This window comes from Botryllus schlosseri, chromosome 1, assembly GCF_051294905.1.
Source record: "Botryllus schlosseri isolate E-star chromosome 1, Bs_hap1, whole genome shotgun sequence".
Taxonomy (NCBI): Eukaryota; Metazoa; Chordata; class Ascidiacea; order Stolidobranchia; family Styelidae; genus Botryllus; species Botryllus schlosseri.
Genome location: NC_137236.1, coordinates 26,586,159 through 26,613,892, shown reverse-complemented (window position 1 = coordinate 26,613,892; position 27,734 = coordinate 26,586,159). Strand labels below are relative to the sequence as shown.

General features: G+C 41.8%; 9 non-coding genes across 9 annotated transcripts; 2 read left to right on the top strand and 7 right to left on the bottom strand.

The window, feature by feature from the left end:
• Positions 1 to 6,516: 6,516 nt before the first annotated feature.
• Trnas-aga (transfer RNA serine (anticodon AGA)) lies at positions 6,517 to 6,598 on the bottom strand. The gene has a single exon. It is a non-coding gene; the product is annotated as a tRNA-Ser (tRNA).
• A 1,443-nt stretch (positions 6,599 to 8,041) lies between these two features.
• On the bottom strand, positions 8,042 to 8,130 carry Trnay-gua (transfer RNA tyrosine (anticodon GUA)). The gene is given in 2 exon segments: positions 8,042 to 8,077; positions 8,094 to 8,130. It is a non-coding gene; the product is annotated as a tRNA-Tyr (tRNA).
• Positions 8,131 to 20,127: 11,997 nt separating this feature from the next.
• On the top strand, positions 20,128 to 20,200 carry Trnat-ugu (transfer RNA threonine (anticodon UGU)). Its single transcript has one exon. It is a non-coding gene; the product is annotated as a tRNA-Thr (tRNA).
• Positions 20,201 to 20,202: 2 nt separating this feature from the next.
• On the top strand, positions 20,203 to 20,284 carry Trnas-aga (transfer RNA serine (anticodon AGA)). Its single transcript has one exon. It is a non-coding gene; the product is annotated as a tRNA-Ser (tRNA).
• Positions 20,285 to 21,696: 1,412 nt separating this feature from the next.
• Trnay-gua (transfer RNA tyrosine (anticodon GUA)) lies at positions 21,697 to 21,789 on the bottom strand. Its single transcript is given in 2 exon segments — positions 21,697 to 21,732; positions 21,749 to 21,789. It is a non-coding gene; the product is annotated as a tRNA-Tyr (tRNA).
• A 430-nt stretch (positions 21,790 to 22,219) lies between these two features.
• On the bottom strand, positions 22,220 to 22,301 carry Trnas-aga (transfer RNA serine (anticodon AGA)). The gene has a single exon. It is a non-coding gene; the product is annotated as a tRNA-Ser (tRNA).
• A 728-nt stretch (positions 22,302 to 23,029) lies between these two features.
• Trnay-gua (transfer RNA tyrosine (anticodon GUA)) lies at positions 23,030 to 23,118 on the bottom strand. Its single transcript is given in 2 exon segments — positions 23,030 to 23,065; positions 23,082 to 23,118. It is a non-coding gene; the product is annotated as a tRNA-Tyr (tRNA).
• A 1,136-nt stretch (positions 23,119 to 24,254) lies between these two features.
• Trnay-gua (transfer RNA tyrosine (anticodon GUA)) lies at positions 24,255 to 24,342 on the bottom strand. Its single transcript is given in 2 exon segments — positions 24,255 to 24,290; positions 24,306 to 24,342. It is a non-coding gene; the product is annotated as a tRNA-Tyr (tRNA).
• Positions 24,343 to 26,887: 2,545 nt separating this feature from the next.
• Positions 26,888 to 26,976, bottom strand: Trnay-gua (transfer RNA tyrosine (anticodon GUA)). Its single transcript is given in 2 exon segments — positions 26,888 to 26,923; positions 26,940 to 26,976. It is a non-coding gene; the product is annotated as a tRNA-Tyr (tRNA).
• Positions 26,977 to 27,734: the final 758 nt, after the last annotated feature.

The window sequence follows — 27,734 nt, the reverse complement described above, 5'->3', positions numbered from 1 at the left end:
AACAGTAACGAACACCTGCATGTCTAAGTCCATCAGACTAACGATTTTAACTCTAAATGTAAATGGACTAAATGATAGAATCAAAAGAATCTTGTTATTTTCTTTCATCAGGAAAACAAGAGCAGATATCATATGTCTCCAGGAAACGCATTCTGTACTGGCGACAGAGGAAACCTGGACTAAGGAGTGGGGAGGCAACGCTTATTGGAATTCGGGAGATAGCTGTACAGCTGGCACGGCAATCCTATTTGGCCGCAACAGACATTTGGCGAAAGTAACAGAGGTCACTAAGGACACTGAAGGAAGGCTGCTACAAATCCGACTGAAAACAGGTAAATCTCATCTCACAGTAACCAACTTCTATGGCCATAATTTCAGGCGGAAAAGAAGAGAACAGCTGAAACAGTTGGTAACAAGAACCTGCAAAGCCAAGCCACAGCTGCTAGCAGGGGATTTCAACACGGTAGAAAGATGCGAACTCGACAGACAACCACCAGACCTCAGAAGCTACGAAAGAGACGCAGGATACACCAGAATGATTATGAGGACTATCGGAGTATGGGATACATATCGAGACACAAACGGTAACAAAAAGGAATATACTTTCTTCAATACGGCAGGGAAATCCAGGCTAGATCGAGTTTATGCATCTAGAGGTATAACCCCAATATCATGTACTCACCACTCATGCCCGTTTTCAGACCATGATGCGACGATCGCCATGGTACAACTCCAGGAAAAGGCTGCAAGGTCCAACACCTGGAAGAACAACACCATCATATTCAAACAACAGGACTTTCAGGAGGACGTCGAAAGAAAATGGGAAATGTGGAAAACCCTACATCCGTGCATATGCATATACACCTCAAGAGTGGTCTGGTGGGAGGCGGTCAAGCGCAGGGTAGCTCACCTAGCGAAAAGTCACGCGGCTAACATAACAGCTGAAACCAAATATCGCCACGTCGCGCAAGAGCGGGAACTGAATAGGGTAAGACAAAATGCAATCCGTAACAATGCATCCCTTGCAGAATATAAAAGAACGAAACGGAAAGTATGGAACGAAAAAGCTGACAAATTGGTCAAACTCCAACTAGAGGCGAAGGCTCAGGAGGACTCCGTCATCGACCAAAATCCATACCTGCTCTGTAAAAAGATCAAAAAGAGACAAGAAGCGGCCTCCATCCATGAGCTAACGGACACCGCAGGAAGAACCACTTCAGAAGAACTGGAAATCAGAAATATCGTGGAAGAATACTACGAGGAGCTGTACCGTAAGAAACATACCGATAACCAAACTGCCAAATCCTTTTTAAGATTCCAAAGGAACCGTCTCACCGACCATCAAAGAGACAAAATCGATGGACCAATTCGGGAAGAGGAAGTTAGAATGGCAGTCGTGCAACAAAAAGAAAATAAGACGCCGGGGGAGGATGGAATTAGCTCGGAATTTTACAAACAGAACATAGACACAATAGCAAAAGACATCACCGAGGCATTCAATGAAATCTACAGAGGAAGTGGACCGACGGAAACCTTCGCTCGTGGGATAATCAAGGTTATACACAAAAAAGGTGACACCAGGGACATTAAAAATTATAGACCGATAACACTGCTAAATGCAGATTATAAGATATTCAGCAAAATACTTTCCAACAGGTTGAAGGCGATCCTCCCAGACATAACTCATCGACACCAATTTGTTAACCCGCCAAAGTCGATAGGACAGCTCAACCTCATGCTAAGAGAAGTGGCAACGGAAATGAAAAGCAGGGAAAGGGGAGCAATCATCTCGGTTGACTTCAAAAAGGCGTACGACTCTGTTGACCACGGTTTCCTCCAGAGTGTGCTGGAGGCAGCAGGGTTTGGTAACGTCTTTCGAAGTTTTTTCAGAACGATATATGATAGAAGCGAAGCACGGATATCCATTGGAGGGAGAGTCGGGAAACCAATCCAAATCGACTCCGGGATTAAGCAAGGAGACCCGATATCCATGTACTTGTTCACAATCACTACTGAATCTCTCTTGCAGAAGCTGAATCTATCCTTGAAAGGGCACATGGTGATGGGATACAAAGAAAGCATAATCACACCTGCCTACGCGGACGACATCACGATAACTCTGGACAGGGTGGAGGATTGTGATGTAGCGATCCAAATCATTGCAGACTTCGGGAGAGCAAGCTCGCTGACGATCAACAAGGACAAGACCAAAGGAATGAGTTTTGAGAACTCAACACGACGGAAAGCTACGAAGGTAATCGCGTGGGGTGAAGAGCTAGTCATCCTTGGAAACACCATAACGAAAAGCAGGCTAAATAGTCCTCCACAATGGGATGCAGCCATGGGAAAAGCAGCACTACTTCTGAAAGACCTCCAACAGATGAATCTTAAAAGGTATGATAAAATACAAATAATCCAATCTAATGTGCTCCCAATTTTTACATATATCGCACTGACAACACAAATGCCAAGCTCTGTCAGAACACGACTGAAGAACCACATCACCGCTTTCCTATTCGGTCCAGAGAGAGGGATGGACTACGCGAAGATCATCCAGAGAAAGGAACAAGGGGGGCTAGGCGTGGTGGATATCCCAAGAGTGACGGACGTGATATACATCAAGCCGGCGATCCAGTACCTGAGAAAGCAAGGAACAAAACCAGAGAGCGAATGGGACAAGAGACTTGATCATCAGCTGGCCCTAACCCTGAAGAGGTATTTAAAACATGCGATAAAAAATGATACACCTCATACGTTGCAGCCCCTTGAACATTGGACTGAAATAAGCGAAAAGATGAGATCCATGAAAATCGAGATACAGGACATCCACCAGAAGCAAACGAAATGGATATATAACGTAACGATGGCAAGACAATACAGAAGAGAAATTGGCGAAATGCAGGGACCAAGCTGGTACAATATCACCCACCCAATACTCGCACACCATCAAAAGGAGATAAACTGGAACATCGCTCACCGAATCCTGCCGACTAACTCTCGACTCCACGCCAGACTAGCGGTACCAAATAGTAATTGCCTCCTATGCGACACGCACATCGAAACCCACGAACACCTTTTCCTCAAATGCAAGGTGTCCAATCCAGCTCTCTTATTGATTTTAGAAACTTGGGAAAAAACAACTGGGCAACCAACGCAAAATCCTGACCTGCAGACGGTGATCAACATGGTGCCAAGGGGACCCCTGACAGGAAGCAATACGTCCACGCTGATCCTCCTCCTTTCTGTCTTTAAACAGGCAACGTGGACAGCAAGAAATGAAAAACTTCTTCACGATCGCAGACACGGACCCAAATGGATCGTGAACTCGGCCATACGCAGGATCGCCAAAAGGAAAGGCTGTTCTGATGAACAGCAAACAGACGATGTGCTACGTCGCCTTCAACGTGAGATGACAGACGCAGTGACGAGAACCTATGGAAGAATGAAGAAATGAAAATTTGATATTCATGTTTTAAAATTAGAGCGTATTATATACCTACACAATCTTTCCATTGTGGAAATTTATGTCATTACGTACATATACGCAATAAACCCAAATGTCATCGTTTCTATAGACAACCTAACATTTACATGGGGTGAACAGAAAATCTTCAAATTTTTTGTTATTTATTTTTATATAATAATAGTAACTTCCTTATCCTGTAGCAATGCGGCTAATGGTTGTAATTGAACCAAATTTGGTGTGTAGGCTTAAATTAGGTAACCTAACAATTTTATCAAGTAGCCAGTGCGATTTGAGAAAAAAGTCATTTTTGAAGAGCCCTAATGTAGACATGAATTCGTTAATCCTCTATAAGCTATTTGTGAGCGGTCGTCGATGGGCTCGTAATAAAAACTGAATGCTTGTGTGTGATGTATCAGACTGACAAGACAGATATTTGATTTAAAGTTCTAATATTAGTAAAGTTATCGTATTGGCAGCCTGTCTCGTCTATCTGTAGCATCGGTAAATGAGGCCAGGAACTGTCCGTTATCTGCAGGGTTGCCATACCGTCCTTATTTCTAAGATTTGTCCTTATTTTGAGGGGCCACGTCTTAGAAAACTCGACTGTCCTTATTTCTAAGAAATGTCCTTATTTTCGACTTGCGTCCTTATTTTATCTTATTTTCGACCACTACAGAACTTCGATCGTTTTCCTCTGGTATCTGTACTGCATAATATTCTAAAATTATGCTTTTTGCGTCGAGATTTTATGACATCATAAATGAAAGGAACTCTCGTAACGTACACACCATAGGATTTGAGTTCTAAGTGGTGAGATATCCAGGGCAGTGAGTGGTGGTATAGCAGTTTCGGCTGTACCAAGCTAACGCAGCGGACGTCAATTTAGCAGTAAACAGCAGTAGGGGAGAGTGGGTAGGTATGAGCCACTGTTGAGGTGTGGGCCACTGCCATATCTGGTGACTGTGACATCACATATGCTTGTCAAGCACTGTGATTGTTAGAAAAAGGCTCCAGACTCACCCATGTCACTCACAGCCATGAGGCCAGCGGAGTTTTTGACTCAGCTAGAGATATATAATTTTTGCGGTCTGAAGTAAATTTATTTCAAAATAGGGAATTTGGGTTTGAGTCCACATATGTGCAGGTTTGGATTAGACTTATTTATGGTGTGAAAGCTATAGGAATATGCTATCTATAGAGTATAGTTTTAATGCTTTGTCAATCTCTCGGATCTTGAAATTATGGTAAGAATCCCCAAGATTGAGTGGTTTGAGGTATGGGCAGGCCGTGTTATTTTTGGCATATGCCAAAACTGCCAAAAATAACTTATTTTTGGCATTTTTCGATTTTTATTTTTGGCAGTTTTGGCATCGTCCTCTAAATAGATAGTTTCAGCCTCGAATTAGTCACAAAAACGCTTTATTTGGGCTAGTTTGTCAAAAGACACCACAAAATGTGCAGCATTCACGTATAATCAGTGCCAACAAACAATAAGAAGAAGAAAAAACCTAACGATTTCATAGGTTAATAATATCAAACGAAACCACAAAATGTGCAGTATCCATCGGAATCGATGCCAATAAGCAAAAAAAAATAAAGAAAAGCCTAACAAACACGCTCAACAGCTGATTGTTACAGCTGTTGAATAGACTTAAATCGTTTGCACTGTAACAGTGCTTCCAAACTCAGGTCAGCTAAGTTTCTCGGAAATTCATTTCTCGCCCAGCGAATCTGGGAAATATCGGCTTCAACAGTAGCCGTTGAGGGAAAGAATGTTGCCAGTCATCCACAAAAGGTTTTCAGAGCTTCAAAATCTTTGGAGGGCCGAACTGGCTTCCATGCATCAGGAAAAGAGATCACTTCGCCAGTGCCATCGATCTAATCGCGGAAAGAATTTTCTTCCCGATCCTTTTCCAGGAGTTTCCTGTGTTGTCTCTCAACACATTCTATTTAGTAGCCCGACTATCATTTCTCCTTCAGTCTACCGATATATTTTCGGAGGACTTTTGTCCCTTCAAGTAGCTTTAATATTACCAACTCGCATGGAAGAGTCCTGGGAAGGTTAGCTTGTTTAAGAACATTGACGCAACAAGACTGTCTGGCAAAACGAGACTATGCAGCTCAGAAATAGCCAGACAGTTCGTTGCGTCACAATGTTCAACTCGATCACAATGCAAAAATCGTGGTTGATTTTGGGGGTTCCAGTTCCATGAGCAGAATATAATTTATATTTTAATAATCAGTACTGCGGCAACTTCTCATTGATATCCGTTTTATCAAATTTAGCGCTCGACAAGCCGGTCAAAAATGGTCGTAAAATTGCCTTTGGACAAATGGAAAGTATGACGTACACCAAATGCAGTCAGCCGTTCAATCTCGCTGTGCCCACACCATTTAGGACACCATGCTTTCACCCCTAATGGGTTGGCTGGGCCCAGATTAAGAAACCTGCCTTTCACAAACGCTCTTCTCGCTTGTAACGCGGTCCTGTTTACACAACACCATGAACGAAATACACTATTTGGCAGACCGTGTTATTTTTGGCATATGCCAAAAATTGCTTATTTTTGGCATTTCCAAATTTTTATTTTTGGCAGTTTTGGCATCTGGCTGCTGAAATGCCAAAAATAACACGGCCTGGTGATGAGTGAAGCACTCTTTAAAAATGTAGTACACTACAGCGGGAATCTCTTGGAACAAGAGTCCAGGTGAATACCGATCCAAAACAATAACAATCCACTTGAGCATATATCAAGAAACTAAAACACAACAAAGAATGAGTAGTCAATTGCAAATACAAATACAATTAATAAGTCACAATACAGTGTCAGCAGTTATAATTGCATTCATATTGAAAGACGTCGCGGGCCGCAAAATAACCGTCTGCGGGCCGCGGGTTGAGAACTTCTGTCTTACATGATAAAAGTGGATATCAATTGAAATGGAAAAAATTGTGAACCAACCAGCTATCCAGCTATGAATAACGTTAATAACGGTAACCACATCTGCATACATTCTTAAAAATTACAACGACTGCAAATAAAGTTATGCGTTGTCGGCAAGACACGAACCTGCGCGGGCACAGCCCAACAGATTTCTAGTCTGTCGCCTTAACCACTCGGCCACGACAAATGAGCCCCAGAGAGAATTAAACTCACGACCCCTGGTTTACGAGGCCAGTGCTCTTGCCACTGAGCTAAGGCGGCGGGTGGGATGGTCTACAACGATAAATAGAAAATCCCAGTTGTGCATCGTGTTTTCCAGTAAGACAATATACCCATAGGACTAAGTTGCAGGTTGTTATTTTATTCCCAAGTCAATCATTCAAAATTGGCATGGGCCGTTTCGTGAATTTTTCGGAAAAGTTGGGGAAACAATGCTTATCAGCTGTTCTATCGAAAGTAATATAGTAGATCGGTCGCATGCGGCCATGGGGTTCTTATGGGCCCGCTCGTGACTTGCCGCGAAAACTCGTGTTGGTGACCACACCCTTTTAGACCCCCTATCGCTGGTGACTTGCCATTGTTTCTTATGGGATCTCTGGTGACCCCACCCTTTCAGGTATAGGGCTCGCTCATGACCTGCCGTGAAAACTCGTAGTGATGATGGTACCCTTTCAGACCCCCTATCGCTCGTGATATGCCAATGGTTCTTATGGGATCTCTGGTGATGTGTCATTGTTTCTTACGCGGTCTCTGGTGATGTGCGATTGGTTCTTATGGGATCTCTGGTGATGTGCCATTGTTTCTTATGGTATCTCTGGTGACGGCACCCTTTCGGGTATAGGCTGCGTCGGTGATGTGCCTGTCATGTATTCTTACGGGATCTGTGGTGATTCGCCATGTGTTCTTATGGGTGCGGCCGTGAATTGCCCTTTCGGGTATTGGCATCTCTCACACGTCGTACTTTCGCATGTCGTGCTTTCGCGTATAGGTTGTATTGGTGATTCGCCATGTGTTCTTATGGGTGCGAGAGATGCCTACACCCGAAAGTACGATATGCCAACACGAGTTTTCAATACGAGTCACCGCCACAGCCTATACTTGAAAGTACGATGTGCGAGCGCACCCATAAGAACACATTACGATGTGCGAGCGATAGGGGGGGTCTAAAAGTACGATGTGCCAACACGAGTTTTCGCAGTTTTCAATACGATGTGCGAGCGGGCCCATAAGAACCCCAGCCAGGTCACGACCGATCCTATATACTACTACTATCGAAGTATTGTTGATATTCACTGTTAAAATTACGCATGCTGTAATATAAAGGCAATCGAAGAGAAAAAATATTATCATTGAAGAATAAGTGAAATAAACCAAAACTCTTTAGTGTCAGAGACCTATATGGATATGATCTTTGACGGCAATAAAGAGCATCGATCAACCAAGTGGGTTATCGGAGGACGTCTATTTCCGCTGTCAAAATACCGTACGCAATCAATAATTGGAAATATTAGCAATGAAGATTATTCGAGAGTGAGGTCGACTTTTGTTGTTCTTTTGATGATGTGTCCCTGTGTATATATTTAAGTTTTATTCTTGGTAATAAACTTAGCATTCGAAATAATACAAAAACTCCTTCGAGTCGGATTCGAACCAGCGACCTATGGATATCGGCTCCAAGTTTTCTACAGTCCACAGCTCTACCAACTGAGCTATCGAAGGAAGGTGATGGGTTATGACTTAGCAAATTATTTTTGCAAATGTTTAAGTTATCTGTAATTTTCTATTTATTTTGAGTATCCAATGACGTTGAGCAAGCACATCGCATAATGTATTTCTACTTTGAGTTCCAATATCGGGTAATTCAATGAATGCTCATGCTCATGGCTCTTGACGTGATGTGAGATTCATGGTTGATGAGGCACTGATCCTTTACTGTTAGATATACAAATATATGCCAAAAATAAGAGCTCATTCATAGCACCGCTATTGTTTATGTACCATGATAGAAGTGGTTATCATTAGAAATACAGAAAATTCCTACAGGGCGTGAACCAACCAACTATACTGCTTTGAATAACGTTAGCAACGGTTACTACATCTGCATGCATTCTCAAAAATTAATTCGACTGCAAAAGTGTTTACGCGTAGTCGGCGGGACTCGCACCTGCGCGGGTGGAGCCCAACAGATTTGCAGTCTGCTGCCTTAAACACTCTGCCACGACAACTGAGCGACCAGGGAGGATTGAACTCACAACCAATGTTCCCTCTAATTTTTCACGAGTCTGCGCAAACACGTCAACTCACTGCGCAGGCCTTTGGACAACAGTGTGCAACCAAGCCCCCATAGGGTGATAAACCAAACTTCTGGAGGGGGGGGGGGCGTCCAGTGTGTCCTTCGCCTAAACGCGCGAAGCGCGAAATTTTTTATAATTCATGATTGAATCGGTCAATATGATCGGGAATTGCATATATATTCCTATCAACTTGGGTATAGGCCTACTGACTTCGTTACATGATTCTACTTCGTTACCTCCCATCTGCTATATAAAAAGATATTGAACTCGCCCAAACGTAATAGACTATAAGAAGTACATCATTTCAAATTGGTATTTCTGTACTGGCAAATAATGTTCTCTCAATATGGCATTTGTCTTGTTGTGGGACTCAGATCGCCAGGACAGGAACATTCAGTGCTAGCCATTTAGGCGCCTATGGACAATTAAACATATATGTATATAAATCTAAGTTTTCGGTTATCACAAGGGAAGTCCTTTTCGGTCAAGGTTCTCTCGCTGCTGATCGTTCTGGCGCACTTCTCGGAGTCGCATGTTCCATAGCCTTAACTCCATATGTCTTGGTGCGTCGTGGCGCGGTAATGGCCGACGCCCAAGTGCCCATTTCTATAAATCATACGTACTTTTTGTTATTGGGGAGCGGATACCCAATCATCAAGATATTTGACAAAATTAAATCGCGAACTTTTTTTGAAAAATTCCAAGAAAATACATCATGATTTATGTTAATTTTAGGCCCCCTTCGAGCTCGGCCCCTCCAATTGGGGGGTTTGGGGAGCGGCAGTTACGGTCCTGAGTAAATCTTACGCAATGTTTATACCACGCGGAAAAGACTTTTCGTCAGTTTATCGCAGATTAACTTCGAGCAAGCCCAACTTTGTTAAACCATGTTATTTCGCAATTCCCAGAAAATAAACCGCTATTGAAGTGATATCAGTATCGCTCACGCGTACGAGACCATACTAAGAGAAAAATCTCTTTCTTGAGGTGCACGTGATTGCAAATTCTCATTTCTTCAAGGAGCGCAATATTTACCTTTGTGGGCCGCACTCGTACCTCAGTTTCACACTGCAGCGATAACACTATTTTCCCCTTGCAATGTTCCTTTTAATTTTTCACTAGTCTGCGCGGTCCCTTGGACAACAGTGCGCAACGACTAAAAAAAACATCACTTCGGATTTTTTGTGCGCAACTTAAATTTTCTGTGCGCAGAGACCGTTTCAGTACTGCGCATTTGCGCACGTGCGCAGCTTAGAGGGAACATTGCTCACAACCCCTGGTTTACAAGACCGGGGCTCTTGCCAGTGAGACATGGCGGCTCACGGTATATAGACAGTACACCATACCGCCAGAAATCGCGATCATTTTGAGTTAGATCTACAGCAGTGTTACCATATGTCCTCCTTCGGGAGGATTTGTTCCACTTTTTAGGGAATTCGAAAATGTCCTCCGATAACGCCTGAATGTCCCCATTCGGTATTAGATACTCTAAATAAACAAAAAATAACTTATTCATTTGCAGTATGAATTTGCTGATCTATGTCCCATCACAACCCTTCGATAGCTCAGTTTGTACAGCGTTGGACTGTCGAACAATTAGAGCCGATATCCATAGGTCACTAGTTCGAATCCGGCTCGAGGGAGTTCCTAATTATTTTGATTGCGAAGTTTGTTACACTGCCCTCCGCCCGAACTCCAATCAACACTTACGCAATCAATCAATTTGAGGTGCAATTTTCAGTGGGTGAGGCAACGCCAAACATGGGCAGGACACGTAGGGACTGAAGATTGGACTGGTCTATTTCAGGGGTTCTTCACCAGGTTCCGTAGACGAATTAAGCCTATATGCTGTGGAATGTTTTCTTGGCCAATTTATTCAACTGGAAAGTAGTCTGGGCGCTGCGCGCGATTTTATGTGAATGGGTTTTCTGATTTTAATATAGGTACCATCAGAAAGTGTGTTGAAAATGGACAGGGGCTACGAGAAATCTCGTTAGAAGCACATAGGGCACGATCGATTATAAGGCTAAGAAGCAATGCTATTACTATGGCTCAATAATGAATATATTTAAGTTGTCATTGATATGTTCCAATATTTATTAAGCGAAGACAAAATCGAACGCTGATTTAATTTGACCTTGTCAGTGACATTAACAATAGCCTATACTTATCAAGACTATATCAAAACCAGGATTAGGCTACACTGCTCAAATGCTCTGATATCAGGTCAATCTTCACTATAGAGTTTAAACTATTCTACATAAAATTGTGGCACGACAAAGTTCCACGAGTGACACATCTACAAATCTACATCTCGGGCAATATCTTTGCAAACAGGGTCACAGTCAATAAATTATTTCTGATGAAATGGGCATTGTGAAGTCTCATCGGGTTCACGTACCTACATGAGGTTTTAGTGGTTCGCATCAGCCCCTCCGTAGCTCCAGTGGCGCAATCGGTTAGCGCGCCGTACTTATTCGACAGACACGGAGACCAGACATGGGGTAATCGCGATTAGTAATCGTAATCGATTACGGCGATTACAGCATTTTCAAGTAATCGTAATCGCAATCGATTACATTCGAAAAAAATCCAAAGTAATCGTAATCGTAATCGACTACTTCGCATATCTAATCGATTTCTTTGTGTAGTAACGATTACATTCTATTTGTACAAGGACTATAACGTATCTGAACATTTGTGAACAAGGAAGTGATATTATATAAGGTTTATTGATATTGATAGCACCAACGTCGGATTTTAAAACGCCACTGCTCATTATTACGTCAGAGGTATTATTGGCTTTGCTCATTATTGCTTAAGAAGTATCCACACGTAGCAAACAAGTATCCGATATAATGTGATTGTAAAAACACCTGCCCGCGCTGTATATCAGGTTTTCAATGCAGTACAGACGTCACTCAGGATAATAATCACCACTCTGCCTAATTTCACATAGTAACTTATCAATTGATGTTTGGGTATGCTTCATTAAACGCAGTTGGACCGTTGTTGTTTGGCGAGCCGTATGCCTATGCATGTATAATTGTATATGTGTACTTGCACCGGAAATCGATTTGGAATTTTGTACTAGTTAAATGAGACAATACGATTTCCACAATGAAGCATTAAAAACTAACAGCTGCATATATATTTATATAGGCTATATATCACAAACGAGCCTTTCTTTCTCGTAACGGCAGCTTGCATAGCATATTATCAAAAGATATTGTAGTCGCCCAAACGTAGCAGACTAAAAATTTCGTGGGAAGCACACACAAATTGCCATGCATTCATTCCTCCGAGGGTGCCCCGGGTGCCATCTGTATTTTGGGGTTCAGATTTGGAGGACATGACTATTCGTCACGCCCACCCATCGCGGCTATTGACAATGAACATATACCCAAAGTTTCGGCGTAAGACTTTTTGGTAGCACACTTCGTGGAGTCGCATGTTGGCTGAAACTGCACCTGTCTTTTGGTGTGTCGTGGCGCGGTACTGACGTGCACCGAACCCCCTATTGCTATAAATTAGGCATGGTTTTTTGCTTAAAGGGAGACGTATGCATTTCAGAAGCAAGCTATCTACAGAAATTAAATTGCGAAGCTTGACGAAAATTTTCAAGTTGATCAAATTTCTCGAAAATAGTCTAGAATTTATGTTGATTACGAATTACTTCTGATTCCCCTTCCAGCTCGCTCAAGGACCGTAACTACTGCAACCCGCAACCCAAACCCTCCAATTGTGGATGGGGAGCTCGAAGCGGGCCCAAAATAATTTTCTGAGTATTTTTTTGAAAATATATGCAACTTTATGCAACTACGATTCAATGGTGCCGAACCGCTTCGTTGTTGGGTACCATTCTCCAAGAAGAATACGTATGATTTATAGAAACTGTCATTTCGGCGTCGGCCATTACCGCGCCACGACGCATCAAAACATATGAAGTTTTAGGCCATGTAATATGCAACTCCGATAAGTTTGCAAGAACGATAAGCAGCGAGAAAAACTTGACCGACTGGGCGACTGCCCTCATGCTGACCGAAAACTTTTATATATCTACAAATATGTTCAATTGTCCATAGTAGCCTATAACTGGCTGCCACCAAATGTTCGTGTCCTGACAATCTACAAGACAAGTGCTACACCGTGCAGAGAAAAATTATTTTCCAGTGAAGAAATACCAATTTGAAATCGTGTGCGACTTTTAGTTTAGTACGTTTGGGCGATTTTAATATCATCTGGCATAGCAGACAGGAGTACACGAAATAACAACGGACCCACCCGAATATGTTTAAGTATTATTTACGAGCCCGGCATTTCCCTGACAACACCTCACTCAGCGCTACCGGTAAATTTGATTACGTAGGCCAGTGGTTCCCAACCTTTTTGACCTCGCGGCACACTTTGAAAATGAAAAAGAGTTCGCGGCACACTAGCACAGTGGTTCTGAACTCTTTTGGTTTACGGCAAAAGCAAACTACCAGAATGCGTATAGCAGCAACCACAGTCTTATATAGGTGGTCACTGGTCACTGACGAAGTACTTCTGCCTTTTCGGTGTACTCAAGTAGGCTTTTCGCTGCTTCAAAGAAGAAATTAAGTTTTCTTTTATCTCTGCGGACATTTCACAAATACGTCTACGAATGGTATAATTTGACACGGGGATCGTTTTCAATTCTTCTTTTTTACAATTTTATTGCAGGCAGGAATAAGGACTTTCTCTCAATCCGTGTGAGGTTTTGAATTATCAACCATTACCTCTGTTGCCACATAACTTGCCTGCTGAGACCTCGTTCAAACTTCAGGCTGAGGTTAATTTCATAAGATTGGCTTGACAACAAAGTCTGCCCACTACCTCGTTGTCGATGTAATAACCGTCGCGTGGAAGAGTCCAATCGCGATCGTCACTAATAACAAAAACAGACGCGTATAGAGGTGTCTATACTTGGAAGCCAAACGCGTTTCCATGCAGATCGTGTAATAGCTTCTGTGAGGATAGCAATACCTCTGTCAAGAGTCTTACTGGCAGCCAGCTGCTGTTCAATTGCAGTTCCAACAAACCGGGATGATAAACCCCAGGACCGGTGAAATTTATTAACTGATATAATTTGATCAACATTACTTCTCAATTCTCAAATTTGTCGCCTGCAACATTACGTTGCGACGTGAGCCTACTTTTACCTGCAATGCTGGCACGCTACCCAACAATCGCAATGTGAATGGCTATGTCGGCAATTCTAATTTGTACATGTGAACATCACTTCCAAATGAGTATATATTTCTTGTTGGTGGGAATGCCTTCCTAGGTGTTGGAGGTTTATATTGGCTCCTACTCGTCCCCGGGTCCGCAAAAGCAGTGTCTTACAAAAAGTGGACCGTGCTATAAGTAGGGCTGGGCACAATGACTCGAGTACTCGAATCTGAATCGAGTATTAATTTTAATGATTCGAGTCGAGTAGTAAAAGACGATTTTTTCGAGTACTGAAATCATACGCTCTTCGCGACTGAAAGGTAATTTACTAACGAGAATTATAATTTTGATACTGAAGTAGCCTTGAAACCGTGATTGGCCGTGTCGCAGCATACGAGACATAGTACAAAGCTACGAACGTTACTGGAAATACTAACACATCATCGAAGTCATGATCATCCCACAACATTGTGCGAGTGCAATGAAATCGGTATGGTCGAAAAAATACCAAAGTATCTTTAATGTGACGGATAAGAGGCATTATGTTTTTTGTGACGGCATAAAAGGTACCTATTTGAACTTTGACATAGCACATTATGTTGTGACGTCATAATGAGTGATACTCGATTACTCGACTCGACTCGAAGCGTAATACGTGATTCAGAATCGAATCACTCAGGTACTCGATTTTGCCCAGCCCTAGCTATAAGTTGGCATCTCAAGAATCAAAATATGTTATATCGGCATGGTATAAAATTATCATCGATAACGAAGACATGGCAAGAATACGACTACAAATAGAAACAGAAAAAGGTCATCAACTACTTCACGTCCCTGTTCTGCCTCCGGTTCGGATGGGGTGACAAGTAAAAGGTCACCTTCGGCCACACCTCAACATCACGGTCCAATAGCCCGAGTCTAGTTATCTATCTATCACCGTCCTAAATGCTTCTATATGTGGGCAAACTAGCGCATCACACCCATTGACGGTGGAGGCCCCAGTTTCATTCATGGCAGTGCAGTAGCAAGTTACGAAGCGTCTCAGATTTATGAGATTCTCCGGCCATATACGTTGCTGTGCTCGGAGCGTCTTTACAACAAAAAGCCAGAAAAAGACCCAATCCATGACGTGATGGGGATGCCTAATTGAGATAACGTTACTATGGCCGTCGCGACATCCTTGTATCTGTTCACTGCATCGGATTGTAGGCCTACATCGCGTGTCTTGATATAGTAAATTCAATAGAAACTCCAACAATGACACACTCAAAATTTAGATTTTTGTTATACTTCGACCCAGTTTAGCGCATCTGCTCGCGGCACACCTGAGCAGTCCAATTGGCACACTAGTGTGCCGCGGCACACCGGTTGGGAACCACTGACGTAGGCAGAGAGAGGATTAAAAAAATGTAGCAATATATATGCAATTCCCAATAGTATTGACCGAATCAATAATGCATTATATAAAATTCAAAAAAAAATTATGATCCCATGATCCTATGGGTGCCCAAGATAAATGTTTTTGGGTAGGGGGCCGATGAAGTGATTTTTCGGCCCTTGCTCCCTCACAGTCAGAGTTTGGGGTTCGGTAGTTACGGATCTGACAAGAATGCAAATCGGTGGGTGCGATAAATCGTCCCCTATAAAGTTGAGCAAACATTATGACGTAACAAGAAGATGACGCAGCATCGATAAAGAAAGTTGTTTTTAGGACTTTTCATCGCAATCCTTATGTTGTCTTCCAATACATTTTCTAAGTTTAGTTCAAAGAAGCAAAATAAATGTAATCGTGAGTAATCGTGATTACTTTGCCAATGTAATCGTAATCGTAATCGACTACTTCCTGATTTTGCTGTAATCGTAATCGTAATCGCGGGATTCAGAAGTAATCGTAATCGCAATCGATTACATTCATGAAGTAATCACCCCATGTCTGACGGAGACATGCGGAGGCTGCGAGTTCGAGCCTCGCCTGGAGCACGATTTTGCACTTATTTATGTAGCTGCGCGATAGAGCCACAAATAGCTGACCCCGCATTCTTGAAAGCACACATTGCATCAGTGCTATACGTCCTTTGTTGTTAATTCTATTACCATTAATATTGAGGTATGTGAGGACGAACACGATCATTTCGAGTCAACACCCCCAACACACAAAGTCTGGAAAATTGTTAGAAGCCGTGAATGAGTTCCTATAGACACGATCACATGGTAGCCTGCAGTTGACTGCATAGCGATAGCGTTGTGTACCTGTTTCCACCTCTAAATGAATTTTCACTTGGCTATGGAAAAGGGTTAACATACTTCGGAATCAGGAAAGAAGGGCGCGTTCATCAAATTACAAAAGTTAGTATACCGATATAGAAAACAGCTGATTTTGAAACATTTGGAGGAAATCAATATCTTATTGTGCTGGCTAAAAAAAAGTTCATCACTCCGACTCAACATCTGAATTAAGCGCTCCGCAAAGTCCGCAATTCCTATTTCGTGTAATTTATGGCGATTTGCAGTTAACCGTGACCATTGTTCTTTACTGTCAAAGACGAATTTCCAAAAATGAGGACAATTAGGCGTCGTCGGAAGACATTTCCGATTTCCTTAAACGGAGATCAAATCCTACTAAAGGAGGACATATGGTAAGACTTCTATCAAACGAAAATTAATCTAACTCAAAATGGTGGCGATTTCTTTCTGTATGGTGGTCAATTCCGGTTGCGTAACGCGATATAGCTCAGTGATTAGAGCACTGGTCTCGTTAACAGTCCGGGTGAGTTCAATCCTCACTGGTGGCTCAGTTGTCGTGGCCGAGTGGTTAAAGCGACAGACTAGAAATCTATTTGGCTATGTCCGCACAGGTTCGAGTCCTGCCGACACCGCAGTAATTTTTTCGCAGTCGAAATAATTTTTGGGAATGTATGCAGATGTAGTAACCGTTATCAACGTTATTCATAGCTGGATAGCTGGCTGGATCACGTCTTCAAGGAATATTCTCTATTTTTTATTGATATCCACTTCTATCATATAACATAATGGTACATAATCAATAGCGGTGCTATGAATGAGCTGTCATTCTTGGCATACATTTATTAATCTGACGGTAAAGGGTCAGTGACTTACCGACCATGAATCTCACCTCACGTCATCTGCCATGAACATTCATTGAACAAACCGATTTTGAAACACAAAATAGACATACTTTAAGGGATGTGCTTCCTCAACTTCATTGGATACATAAAATGAACAAAAATAAAACATAACTAATTCATTTGCAGGTTATTATACTGATTCATGTAGGGGAGATGTGGTACCGATGGATCAAAAACTGCAAAATGATCTCTGGCCCTCAAATCTTCAGCCGAGAATAGTGGATCTTTTGCTGTCTCAACACTTCGATACAAGCTCTACCTATCGCGGACATTTACATGAATATCCGCCTTTTCAAAAAGTATTTATGAACGTTTAAAATTTGTTGCTCGAACGTGTCATCGGTCCCAACCCGGTGGGTCCAATGGCACACGACCATGGGACCTATGAGACATACGCTCAAAAACTCAAATTTGTTAACTTGTTTTGTTGTGTACTATAAGCTAAGCTACAGCAAGCCAATGAAGAATGTTTCGTCGCGACCTTCAAGAATAAAATAGATTATATCAACTCAAATGTTAGCATAAAATCATGTTTTGATTTACGCCTAAACTTGCAAAATTAATGCCACATACACATTACCCGCAAATCGACATTTTGACTTTCAAATACCTCGTAATAGCGATAAAACACCACAGGGGACTATGATTTACAGCCTATATATAAGTAGGCTAGTTTCTGTTGTTAAGTAATTAGTTGGTCCATCTATTTCGCTTGATTTGGCTATCGTATCATATAGGTCCTCCACCCCATAAATATTGTAATTGACTTGAAAATAATCCACTCGAGGATGGTATTGATTAAAAAAATATGTGCCGTTATATACTCTGATACAAGCCCTATACTTCATATCAAAAATTATGGCGGGTTTGTTAGTCTGAAAGGTGATATATAAAAATGCAAATGTCGATCCAAATTTACTTTACCCCCCCTAAAACGTAAATCATTCGTCATAGACCCCATAACTTACGCAGGTCGAATTATTTTGCATGTGAGGAAAGATTCTGTCAGCATGTCATTGTAGACAAACTCGCGGAGTGTAATCATGGAATTATCATGGAGAATTTTTCAAGTATTCTCGGTCCCAGTGATCCATCGGTACCACATCTCCCCTACTCATGTTACATCAGCTCGCTTCGAACTAGCTCAGTTGGTAGAGCGCTGGACTGTAAAACAATTAGACCCGATATCCATATTTCGCTAGTTGGAATCCGGCTCGAAGGATTTTTTTTCAGTATTTACAGTGCGAGGTTTATTACGAAGAATAAAACATAAATTTACACAAAGGCGCAACAGCAACACAACAACAAAAGCCGACCCCTCTCTTCACGGTCGTATGTGATCTGCCGGACAACTGTACAGTGTACACGGATGTCCGCCTTTCATGTGTAGACGAAACATGTATGTGACGAATGCTGATTAATATTTTTAGGGTATATTGTATCATCGTATGAAAGATTGCTTACGTAAATTACTCACGAGTGACACATCTACAGTGACACATCTACATATCTACATCACCGGCAATATCTTTTGCAGACATGGTCTCATTCAATAAATTGTTTGTGATGAAATGGGCATTGTGAAGTCTCATCGGGCTCACGTACTCAAATCCGGTTTTAGTGGTCCGCATCAGCCTCCGTAGCTCCAGTGGCACAATCGGTTAGCGCACCGTACTTATACGACAGACACGGAGACATGCGCAGGCTGCGAGTTCGAGCCTCACCTGGAGCAAGATTTTGCACTTATTTATGTAGCTGCGAGATAGAGCCACAAATAGCTGACGCCACATTCTTGAATACACACATTGCATCAGTGTTCAACGTCCTTTTTTTGTTGATTCTATTACCATTAATATTGAGGTATGTGAGGATAAACACGCATATTTCGATTCAACATCCCCCAACACACAAATGCTGGAAATTTGTTAGAAGCCGTAAATGAGTTCCTATAAACACGACTACATGGTAGCCTGCAGTTGACTGCAAAGCGATAGCGTTGTGTATCTGTTTCGGCCTCTAAATGAAATTTCACTTGGCTATGGAAAAGGTTTGACATACTTTGGAATCGGGAAACAAGGGCGCGTTCATCAAATTACAAAAGTTAGTTTACCGATATCGAAAACAGCTGATTTTGAAATATTTGCAGAAAATCTATATCTTTTTTTGCTGGCTAAAAAAAGCTTATCACTCCGACTCAGCAGCCGAATTAACCACTCCGCAACGTCCACAATTCGTATTTCGCGTAATTTATGGCGATTTGCAGTTGACCGTCACCATTTGCCTCGCTGTCAAATACGAATTTCCAAAAATGAGGACAATTAGGCGTCCTCGGAGGAAATTTCGGATTTCCTTAAACGGAGATAAAATCCAACTAAAGGAAGACATATGGTAACGCTTCTATAGAACGAAAATTAATCTAACTCATAATGGTCGCGATTTCTGGCTGTATGGTGGTAGGTGGCAGGGCATGGTATGGTATGGAAGTATGGTATGGTATGGATCGCTATTTTGGTATGGAATATGGAAGGATGCAAGTATCGTATGGAATGGAAGATTTTAATCTATGGTATGGAACGACATTTCCATACTTCCATACTTTGGTGTTTTATACATTTTATCGTGATCTGTACAAGCGGGACGCATCCAGCCCCCAGGCCGTATATTGCCAGTTCCTTTTATGGACACGGACAGTCCTAGATAACAATCTGCTCACTATCTCATCTTGCTCGCGGAAGCTGTAGAGTAGACGTACACGGCACCTCACCACCGTGGACTAAATCTCACCAAAACAGACTCTGTAAAACTATTACCAGGAATTAGATTCGCATTAGATTCGCTAGTTTAAGCAATATTGACATCCAAAATATCAATAATATAGGTGCTATAAAAGGTACTGTACTTATGATATTGAAGTATTAGAAAGTATGGAATATGTATCCAGTATGGTGTGGAACAATGTTGGTATGGTATGGAAAATTGCAAGTATGGTATGGAGAGAATATGGCAAGTATGGAGTATGGAAAATTCTCGTTCCATACCATACCATACCATGCCTTGATTGGTGATCAATTCCGGTATCATGAGCCGCCATAGCTCAGTGGTTAGAGCACTGGTCTTGTAAACCAGGGGTCGTGAGTTCAATCCTCACTGGTGGCTCAGTTGTCGTGGCCGAGTGGTTAAGGCGACAGACTAGAAATCTGTTGGGCTATGCCCGCGCAGGTTCGAGTCCTGCCGACAACGCAGAAATTTTTTCGCAGTCGAAATAATTCTGTATAATGTATGCAGACGTAGCAACTGTTATTCATATGTTGATAGCTGGCTGGTTCACGTCTTCAAGGAATATTCCCTATCTTTGATGATATCCACTTCTATCGTGTAACATAATGTACATAATCAGTAGCGGTGCTATGAATGAGCTGTCATTCTTGGCATACATTTGCTAATTTGACCGTAAAGAGTCAGTGCCTTACCAACCATAAATCACACATCACGTCAACTGCCATGAACATTGAACATTCATGGAACAAACCGATATTGAAACACAAAATAGACATACATTCAAGGATGTGCTTGCTCAACTTCATTGGATATCATTATAAATAGAGAAACTTCCTCTGAGGCGTAAACCAACCTAATGATGGTCACTGCATTTTGCAGAGATTCTAAAAAAAATACGACGACTGCAAACAATATGTGCGGCAGAGCCTAACCGATTTCTAGTCGGTCGCCTTAGCCACGAAAATTGAGCAACCAGTGTAAATTGAACTCACCACCAATGTTTCCTCTGAGCTGCGCACGTGCGCAAATGCGCAGTGATGTTCCGGTCTCTGAACACAGAAAATGTAAGTTGTGCACAAAAAATCCCAAATGATGACCTTTTTTAAAGTAGTTTCGCACTGTTTTCCAAGGGTCTGCGCAGTGTGTTGATGAGTGTGCGCAGACTCGATTAAAATTAGATGGAACATTGCTCACGACCCCTCGTTTACGAGACCAGTGCGCTTGCCACTGAGCTATGGCGGCTGGTTGATGTGGCACGCAACCATACTAAAAAAATTACCGTTCTGTATCGTGTTTACATTAGGAACCATGCCCATAGAATTAAGTTGCAGGTGGTGATTTTATTCCTAAGTCAGTCATTAAAATAATACAATGGGACCGTTTCTAAATTTCCTGAAAAAGTTTGGAAAACAATGAGTATCAGCTGTGCTATGCCACTGCTAAAATCAAGCATGCTGAAGAATATGCAATTGAGCAATTGAAAAAAAAAAACAATATTGCCAATGAACAGTAATTGATATTAACAAAAACTCATTGTTGCAAGACACTTGAATGAATATGATCATTGACAGCAATGAACACCATCGATCTACCAAGTGGGTTGTTGAAGGACGTCGATATCCGGTATCAAATTTGCGCACATACCTGTGTGTAGATTCAAGAATACTAAATAAAAGCAATGAGGATTATTCGAAATGTGCCTCTGTGTAGCCCATGTTTAGTATTGATCCAATTGGTTGATCGTTTACGTATTGATTGGAGATAAGGCGGATAGCCGTGAACACTGCAGCTGGCCAGCAGACCATATGCGACGGTGGAGGGAGAGTTTTATGAGAGTTTTGTAATAAACATCGCATTCGAATTACTACAAAAACTCCGGCGAGCCGGATTCGAACCAGCGACCTATGGATATCGGCTCGAAGAGTTCTACAGTCCACCGCTCGACCAACTGAGCTATCGAAGGACGGTGAAGGCATACGGCTCAACAAGTTACTAGTGTAAATGAATAAGTTATCTGCATTTTTTATATTCATTTCGAGTATCCAATGATGTTGAGCAAGCACATTCCTAAATGTAATTCCATTTGGGGTTCCGATATCGGTTTATTCAACGAATGTTCATGGCCGTTGACGTGATGTGAGATTCATGGTTGCTGAGGCACTGACCCTTCACTGTCAGATTGGCAAATATATGCGGAAAATAACAGCTCATTATTAACAGCTCATCCATAGCACCGCTAATGATTATGTTACATGATAAAAGTGGATATCAATTGAAATAGAGAAAATTCCTCGAGACTGTGAACCAACCAGCTATCCAGCTATGAATAACGTTAATAACGGATATCACATCTGCATAATTTCTTAAAAATTACAACGACTGCAAATAAAGTTACGGCGTTGTCGGCAGGACTCGAACCTGCGCGGGTACAGCCCAACAAATTTCTAGTCTGCCGCCTTAAGCAATCGGCCACGACAGCCGAACCACCAGAGAGAATTTGCACTCCCGACCCCTGGATTACGAGACCAGTGCTCTTGCCACTGAGCTATGGCGGCGGGTGAGATGGCCAACAACGATAATTAGAAAATGCCTGTTGTTGATCGAGTTTTGCAGTAAGACAATATCCCCATAGGACTAAGTTGCGGGTTGTTATTGTATTCCTATCTCAGACATTTAAAATTGGCATGGGGCCGTTTCGTAAATTTTTCGGAAGAGTTGGGGAACCAATGCTTATCAGCTGGGCTATCGAAGTATTATTGATATTCACTGATAAAATCACGTATACCGCAATATATAGGCAATCGAAGAAGACAAATAATGTCAATGGAGAATAATTGAAATGAACTAAAACTCTTTAGTGCCAGAGATCTATATGGATATGATCGTTGACGGCAATAAAGAGCATCGATCTAGCAAGTTGGGTATGGAAGGACGTCTATTTCATCTGTTAAAATCGCGAAACATACAAGTGTATGGAATCCATAATAAAAAATAATAGTAATGAAGGTTATTCGAAATACGCCTTTTTGTAGCCCATATTTAGTGATGCCCCAGACTCTGAGAATGGCACGTTAAATTGATTGACTGCCTACGCGTTGATTCGAGCTTAGATGGATAGCCGTGTACACTGCAGTTAACCAGCAGACCGCATGCGACGGTGGAGGGAGAGTTTTGAACAAACTTCGCATACGGAATAATACAAAAAACTGCTTCGAGCCGGATTCGAACCAGCGACCTATGGATATCGGCACCAAGTTTTCTACAGTCCACCGCTCTACCAACTGAGCTATTGAAGGGAGGCGACGGGATATGGCTCAGCAAATTACTACTGCAAATGAATACGTTATCTGTATTTTCTCTATTTATTTCGAGTATCCAATGAAGTTGAGGAAGCACATCCCTGAATGTATGCTTATTTGGGGTTCCGATATCCGTTTGTTCAATGAATGTTCATGGCAGTTGACGTGATGTGAGATTCATGGTTGGTGACGCACTGACCTTTCACTGCCAGATTGGCAAATATATGCTAAAATAGCAGCTCATTCATAACCCTGCTAATGATTATGCTACATGATAAAAGGGGATATCATTTGAAATAGAGAAAATTCCTCGAGATTGTGAACCAACCAGCTATCCAGCTATGAACAACGGTTACCACATCTGTATACATTCCTAAAAATTACAACGACTGCAAATACAGCTATGCGTTGTCGACAGGACTCGAACCTGCGCGGGCAGCCTGGTTTACGAGATCAGTGCTCTAGCCACTGAGCTATGGCGGCGGGTGACGGTCTGCAACGATAAATACCTGTTTTGTATCGTGCTTTCCAGTATGACAATATACCCATAGGACTGAAGTTGCAGGTTGTTATTTTATTCCCAAGTAAGTGATTTGAAATCCGCATTGGGCCGTTTCCTGTATTTTTCGGAAAAGTTGGGGAAACAATGATTATCAGCTGTGCTATCGAAGGATTGGTGATATTCACTGTTAAAATCACGCAACCTGCAATATATAGGAAATCGAAGAGAAAATATATTGCCATCGAAGAATAATTGAAATCAACTAAATCTCTTTAGTGCCAGAGACCTATATGTTAGATCATTAACGACAATAAAGAGCATCGATCTAGCAAGTGGGTTATCGAAGGACGTCTATTTCCGCTGTCAAAATCGCTAAACATACCAGTGTATGGAATCAATAATAAAAAATTATAGCAATGAAGATTATTTAAAATGCGCCTTTGAGTAGCCCATGTTCAGTGTTGCCCCAACCGCTGAGAATGACACGTAAAATTGATTGACTGCATACTCATTGATTGGATTTCAGGCGGATAGCCGTGTACACCGCAGTTGACCAGCAGACCACATGCGGCGGTTGAGGGAGAGTTTTAATCTTTGTAATAAACTTTGCATGAGAAATAATACAAAAATCTCCTTCGAGCCGGATTTGAACCAGCGACCTATGGATATCGGCTCCAGTGTTCTACAGTCCACCGCTCTACCAACTGAGCTATCGAAGGGAGGTGACGTGATGTGACTCAGCAAATTAGTAGCGCAAATGAATTAGTTATCCATATTTTTTTCTGTTTATTTTGAGTATCCAACGAAGTTGAGCTAGCACATTCCTGAATGTATGCCCATTTGTGGTTCGGATATCGGTTTATTCAATGAATGTTAATGGCATGCAGTTGACCTGATGTGAGATTCATGGTTGATGAGTCAGTGACCCTCCACCGTAAGATTGGCAGATATATGCTGAAAATAACAGCTATTTATTAGCAGCTCATTCATAGCACCGCTAATGACTATATTACACGTGGGTTCTTTACTTCCCTTGCATAACGGGCCGCCTTTTAACAGCAAAAAACGCAGCGGGTCGCAGAACATTATTTCCATGTATTTGTGGACTATTATCAAATTTAGTCTACAGTAGCCTATTTATGAGTCGTATACGGGTATTTCGTAATCTTCCTTTTTATGCATTCTAAGTCAATAATGGACAGCGTTCGTATATTTGCGGCTGCTGTTTTTCGGAAGAATATGTTTCTCCCAGCGGCAAAAGTAATGGAGCGTGCAATGCATTCGTTGCCAAATCGGTATATGCATCTTTAAACCATAACCCGTCCACAATATAACCTAACTGTATGTCTCAATGCGTGAGCGAGATAGTTTAAAATTACGGTAACTTTTTCGTGACAGAGGCCATTATCACTCTGGGCTCTCAGTGGTATAAGAAGGGGTCATTTCTGAGCAAACCAATCAACCCTTCTCCTTTCCTTCCATGGATGAAGCCGCGCACCAATGGTTACAGAAGTCAGCTTGGTCAAGTTGATGATTTACGCTGGTCCCCTCCCCACGTTTGCCCTGCCACTATTTCCACTGCAAATATGTCCGTCCACTGTGATAAAATGCACCCAGATAATTAGCTATGCAATGTCTGTGGATTCGGTGGATTTGACCAATGCTAGGTGGCTAAAGTGAGTCTATACGTGGAAAAGTGTTTCAGAACATGTGGTAAGAGAGCGACTGACAATGCTATTACTCTTCTGGTCACGGTTGAATCAGATAACAGTAACTTCGTAATTTGTCAGGTGATGTTGCCCATGCTGCTAAGATCCGGAAATAGGGAATAGTCGCACAGCATGTTAAAGATTCATTGAAATAAGCCCTTCTCTTGCATATTTTTTGGGTTTCGCGATGCACCAAGCCATTTCGAACGATGCGTCTGTAACATCGTCGGCAGTTTTAACAACGCCGCTGAATATGGATTTCCAGCTTGACACGTAGGTGGTAACGTTTTCCAAGATCAGGTGATATAAATAACTATATAGAAGAAACTGTCGTGGCATAATTTTAAGCTTCTACGCTTCGTTACGACAACTGTTCTTCGACACACATGATCTCACATTGCCATGAACATTCATTGAACAAACCGATATTGAAACACAAAATAGGATGTGCTTGCTCAACTTCATAGGATATCATTATAAATAGAGAAACTTCCTCTGAGGCGTAAACCAACCTGCTACCGAACTATGAATAACGTTAATGATGGTCACTGCATTTTGCAGAGAATCTGAAAAAAATACGACGACTGCAAACAATATGTGCGACAGAGCCAAACAGATTTCTAGTCGGTCGCTTTAGCCACGAAAATTGAGCAACCAGTGTAAATTGAACTCGCCACCAATGTTTCCTCTGAGCTGCGCACGTGCGCAAATGCGCAGTGCTGACCCGGTCTCTGCACACAGAAAATCTAAGTTGCGCACAAAAATCCAAAATGATGACATTTTTTAAAGTCGTTTCGTACTGTTTTCCAAGGGTCTGCGCAGTGTGTTGATGAGTGTGCGCAGACTCGTTCAAAATTAGATGGAACATTGCTCACGACCCCTCGTTTACGAGACCAGTGCGCTTGTCACTGAGCTATGGCGGCTGGTTGATGTGGCACGCAACCATACTAAGATAATTACCGTTCTGTATCGTGTTTGCATTAGGGAACCATACCTATAGAATTAAGTTGCAGGTGGTGATTTTATTCCTAAGTCAGTCATTAAAATAATACAATGGGACCGTTTCTAAATTTCCTGAAAAAGTTTGGAAAACAATGCTTATCAGCTGTGCTATGCCACTGCTAAAATCAAGCATGCTGAAGAATATGCAATTAAGCAATTGAAAAAAAAAACAGTATGGCCAATGAACAATAATTAATATTAACAAAAACTCATTGGTGCAAGAGACTTGAATGAATATGATCATTGACAGCAATGAACACCATCGATCTACCAAGTGGGTTGTTGAAGGACGTCGATATCCGGTTTCAAATTTGCGCACATACCTGTGTGTATATTCAAGAATACTAAATAAAAGCAATGAGGATTATTCGAAATGCGCCTCTGTGTAGCCCATGTTTAGTATTGATCCAATTGGTTGATCGTTTACGTATTGATTGGAGATTAGGCGGATAGCCGTGAACACTGCAGCTGGCCAGCAGACCATATGCGACGGTGGAGGGAGAGTTTTATAAAAGTTTTGTAATGAACATCGCATTCCAATTAATACAAACACTCCTTCGAGCCGGATTCGAACCAGCGACCTATGGATATCGGCTCGAACAGTTGTACAGTCCATCGCTCTACCAACTGCGCTATCGAAAGAAGGTGAAGGGATACGGCTCAGGAAATTACTAGTGTAAATGAATAAGGTATCTGTATTTTTTATATTCATTTCGAGTATCCAATGAAGTTGAGCCAGCACATTTCCGAATGTATGTCTATTTGGGGTTCCGATATCGTTTTATTCAATGAATGTTTATGGCAGTTGACGTGATGTGAGATTCATGGTTGGTGAGGCACTGACCCTTCACCGTCAGATTGGCAAAGACATGCAAAAAATAAAAGCTCATTCATAGCTTCGCTAATGAATATGTTACATGACAAAAGTGGATAACATTAGAAATAGAGAAAATTCCTTGAGGGCGTGAACCAATCAGCTATCAAGCTATGACGGCGGGTGGGATTGTCAACAACGATAATTAGAAAATCCCTGTTGTGTATCGTGTTTTCCAGTAACACAATATACCCATAGAACTAAGTTGCAGGTTGTTATTTTATTCCCAAGTCAGTGATTTGAAATTGGCATGTGGGCGTTTCGTGAATTTTTGTGAAAAGTTTGGGAGCCAATGCTTATCAGCTGTGCTATCGAAGTATTGTTGATATTCACTGTTAAAATCACGCATGCCGCCATATATAGGCAATCGAAAAAAAGAAATATTGTCAATGAAGAATAGCCTATTTGAAATAAACTAAAACTCGTTAGTGCCCGAGACCTATATGGATATGATCATTGACGGATATAGAGAGCACCGATCGAGCAAGTGGGTCATCGAAGGACATCTATTTCCACTGTCAAAATC